The sequence below is a fragment of the Centruroides sculpturatus genome, unplaced genomic scaffold (genome assembly GCF_000671375.1).
Source record: "Centruroides sculpturatus isolate CEXI.00-Female unplaced genomic scaffold, Cexi_2.0 scaffold594, whole genome shotgun sequence".
NCBI lineage: Eukaryota > Metazoa > Arthropoda > Arachnida > Scorpiones > Buthidae > Centruroides > Centruroides sculpturatus.
In genome coordinates, this window is record NW_019384999.1 from 370,936 (window position 1) to 376,132 (window position 5,197).

The window sequence follows — 5,197 nt, forward strand, 5'->3', positions numbered from 1 at the left end:
AACGAAAATGAAAATTTGCTTGATAATTCAACTACGCTTGTTGGAGAACAATAAAAACACTACACTCAACAAGCCACCAATAAAACTCAACTGCCTAACCTATAACCAAAGTCTCCTTTTAATTTGTTTTTTAAAAAAAGCGCTTGACAAACTTGCCCCGCATGCCGAAGTTGCCCCGATCTCCCCTAATATTACTAATCAATTGTTCATAGGTTGCTAATGTAACTTTATCATAATTTTGTATAACTCTTTAACGAAATAAATGTTTATTATTTAGTACGATGTAATTGATGGATTACCAAATATGTAAGCATGTTACACGATATACATGTACAGTACAGTACCATAATATGTTATTTTTCAAATTTATTAAATATATTCTATGCAGTAAATTGTTTATCAAATCAGATAAAATATATATACAGAATAATAATATCTTATGTTATTATATAATAATAATATAAAATATAACATACACGGATAAGCTGCTAACCGTTTGTTTGGTGTGTTTTTGTTTATAATCATCATTTTTATAGCTTGCTACTAAAACTATATTACACAGTCATAATTTTAAAATATAAATCACAAGATAAATATTGAATGATTCGTCACATACTGTATTTCAATATGTCTATTCTCAATAACTTTAGTGTTTCGTTGAGCAAACCAAAGAGCTTATTCTTTTAACATTTAATTTCAACATAATCGATTCAATAAAATTAAAATGGAATCAGATTTAAAATTTGTAGGAACGAGCGGAAAGGAAAATTTAAATTAGTATGTTCGAAATTTCGTCAGGAGTACACAGAAATAAATATAATCTGTTAAAAAATTTGTATCAATTTATTAAGATCAATGAATTTTCCGAGAAAAAGTACGGTACAAGTAGATGCATCTGAACCAAGCGAAGTACGGAGAAAAGTAGATAATAAGATATCAAAAGGCATGTATCTGTTATGAAATATAGGTCAATGTCTCACTAATCTGAAATGAGTGCGCCGTTTTTTTATTATCATTAATTTTTTACTATGTTTTTTTAAAATATTATTATAAAATGCTTATATTTAAGCGTATTTAAAAAAAATAAACAAGTCGTTTATACAATTAATTATCGTTTCACGTTTTTTCAGAACGTGAAACGATATTTATTAATAAACGACGATATTTAAGTATCTCTCTGTAAAATTTCTAATCGGCGTAAAAATATATACATTATGAGGTAATTACGGAATATTTTTAATATTGTTAATAATTAACTTTATTTAAAAACAATCTTCGAAATTCTTGTTAATTCTCAATTTTCGATGAAAAATTAAAAACGTTTAAAGTTAGGAGTTTTTATGAATATTATTTATAAGATTATTAAAATTGAAAATTTTAAAATAAAGAAATGCAAATTTGTTTCATTTCTATATTAAAAAATATCATAGATACCGGTTCCAGATTAATTGTTTCACCGGGAGTGAGACCGATGACGTAAAATCCTAGTGACGTCAACAGATATTCTTCCGCGATAAAAACGATTCTACATATTAATATAAATTATAAGTAAAAGTAGATTTTGTTAGCCGAATGCGTTTATCAAAATATAAAAATTTATAAAAAATTAATATATTGCTTATTTACATTTTACTTATAGGTTAATTTTATATGATTACTTTTCAGTTGTAAGAATACTTCTAAATAGTTCGATCATTCGGCTGTCCTTTTCACTTGGGACTACTTGTCATACGAACATGTCTTATAATTATGAAGAAGGAAGGTGAGACGTTTTATACAATTTTTAATTAATTGAAGTACTTTTATGTTGATAATTTAATAAATTGAATTCTACTAAGTTGGAATATGATTAATTGTAATCAATTTTGTAGTTATTTATATTATTAACTTGTTATTATTCGTCACTCCAATACCATTTCGATAACTCAAAATGGCGGACGTCCTTTTGTCGAAAGAGGAACACGTGTTGTTGCCATATTGATCGTTCTATAATTTTTTAAATAATAAAATTCAGTAATATCTTTTAGTTTAAAAATATTTTATATGTTCTAAACAATTAATTATATATTTCATTGCCATTATTTGTCATAATTCGTAAATTAATAAAATTCTTGTATTACGAAGTTCGATAAAAATGTCTTTGTGAATTGAATTAAAACTTTTTTTTCTTCTTAAAACGAAAGTACGAATTTGAGTAGGAATCACTCATGACCTAATTACATGCGAATTTTTTTTGTTTGAAATAAAAATTTAATATGAAGAATAAAAATATATCATCATGATCGCCCCCATTTATAAGGGAAGGGTTGTATGTGCAATGGATATACTCGTGTATTTTTTTTTTCTTTTATTCGTAAATTTTATCAGAAATTATTCAGATGAAATTATAATTTTCGATTTAATTTTTTATGAAAAGAGATTTTGCTAATTGTATAGTTTTAAACTTGCTGTATTTCAAAATTTAGGTTTTTTAAATATATTTAAATAAAATTAATAATTCTAAACAATTTTTTTTTTAATTCTAAATTATTTCAGTAGGTTTAGAAATATTTATTTCATTTGTTGTTAATACCAATAATACCACAGTGGCTAGTTTGTCTTTATTGTAAATGTTTCATAAAGCTTTTTTTTATAATTGTTTTCTGATAGGAACTTATTTAAACAGTAAGTTTAAAATTTTTTTTATACAGTATTAATTGGCAAACAATGAATATTCTCATTTGAATTTTCAATAATATATCGAATGTTCGAGCATGCCTGCCGAATATTAAAAAGTGGAGTTATTGGAATTTCAGAAACGAGACCATTGCATTGTCTTACTTGGCTAAATTGATCAAAATATTTTAGAATTTCATAAGTTCAAAATTAGTCTTATTACCTTTTTAGGTCAAGTTCCAGTTTGTGCTTTTTCTATTTGAGATTGATTAGTTGATTCATTGATTCTTCATCTGTCTAGACAAATTTTCTGATCACAGTCAAGACTCATTTACACATTACTAGAAAATACTTAGAAACAGAATAGTGATATCCCTTCCTGTGTAAAGATTTGTGTGCATCTAAATTTTGACAAACTTAAGAATAGAAAAATGTTTTTGTTATAATGTTACATTTCTGATCAAGTAAGCTCGTTTTAATTTAAATGTTTATATAAAATGGATGAAATATAACTAATTTTAAAAGACTAGTAAATATTTCTTTGTAATGAAGTAAATAACAATAATTTTGATATAATCAAATTATATTATTNTAAACTGCAGATTAGCTAGGTAATGTACACATTAACGGATTTCGAGCTTTAGCGGTAACATATATACAGTCCGTTTCAAAATTATAAACACACCCAACTTTTTTCAATAACAAAAACATTAATGGTCGAGTTACGATAGTTTATAACTATTGCTATAGATATTTGGTGTAGCAAACATTTACGAATACGGATACGGTTACGTTACGGTGTTTATATAACTCGACCCTAACAATAGTATGTATTTATTATATTAGTATGTTGTTTACAACATCAATTTAAACATTTTCTGAAATTTTTAGAGCTATCTGACAATTACAAAAAAATTATCACTGATTTTCAATTTTTGATTGTTTCAAAAGTATAAACACAGGTGCATAACATTAGTATGATAATTTTTGACGAGACTATGTCTTGTCTCTAAAATCGCTTATGTCAACGGCTGCACTGTGCTTGTAATAACAAATGATACTACACTCTGGCGACAACTAATTAAATCAATAATTAATTAAAACAAGTAAAACGGCGAAGCCATTCTTGGGACGAGACTTTGTCTCGGAGAGTGCGAGCAACACATGAGCAAATCTCGTGCTCGCACTTGTTTGTAGAAACATTCTCAGCCTCTTGTATTTTATTTTGACCCGGTCCCCTGACTACCTACAAGTCTGGTTTATTTTATATGCGCATGATTTGGGCACCAAATACTCTGCGCCAAATTGCAACTCCTGACATATATTCCTTCATACCTCTAAGGTGGTGCCAATTTTAAACAGTTTTTTGTGATTTAAAATAAAGCCTCGTGTAAAACCACTAACAGAGTTGGAAATATGTGAAATTTACCAACTAAAAGCAGCAAGACTATCTCTAAGACAAATTTCGGCTGATGTAAATCGATCTTCATGTGTGTGAGAAATGTGTTAACTCGGTGAAAATTGTGGCAGAAATAAACGATGTGGAAGGCCTAAACTCCTTACACCTAGAAATGAACATTGGCGTAGCCAGAGTTTTGTTATGGGGGCTAGTAGAGGCCAGCCTGACACAAAATTGAATTATTCAAATTATTGTTCATTAAAATGAAATTTCCATAGGAATCGACAATAACTTAACACACATATAATATGAAACTTCCTTTAATCATACGTTCTCGTAACATTAATATCAAACTCTAGCAATGCCTTAAACAAAAATTAACCAATCAATTATTTTTTTACCATTCTTTAATATAGTTCACCGTCTTTAATCTAGATATAGACCAGGGGTGGCCAACAGTTTTTCCCCCGGGCCGAATTGGAAAGAAAACTTTTTCACTGGCCGAACCAAAGGCGGCTCTAGGAAGATTTTGAGGTGGTGCGAGATCTCATTGTGGTGTCACCCCGTAGAGACTAAACTGTACATAGAGATTACAGACACACTTTTCACATTGGGCACAGAAAGCCGTTGACCCTTTTTTTTTTTTTTTTTTTAGGGGTCAGAATTTTTCAACTTTTCTATACAAGGAATTATCGCGGATCCATTCGAGCAATTATTTGAAGTTAAGTCTAATATTCAAAAATTAATCGCGGGCCGCATAAATTCATTAAGCGGGCCGTATGTTGGCTATGCCTGATCTAGACTTTCAGTGGGTACACTACACCCAATTAAATTAGCTTCAGCTTTTTATTTCTTTTTGCAAATCGGTCAACACTTTTTGGCTGTAATTTTCTGGGGAGGGGCACCAGGTTAACTAGGGGGCGTACTTACCCATGCCCCTTCCTGGCTACGCCCATGGAAATGAAAGAAAGATTTTTCGGCTACTGACGGTCAAAAAGTTGTCTGTCAGAGAATCAGCATCAACATTGCCAATTGCAGTTTCACCAGCAACTGTATGCAGATGTATGCACAATCATAAAAATGCCAAATTTACAAAAATGGCTGCCAAACCGAAATTAACATTATTGCACAAAACAGCTAGAT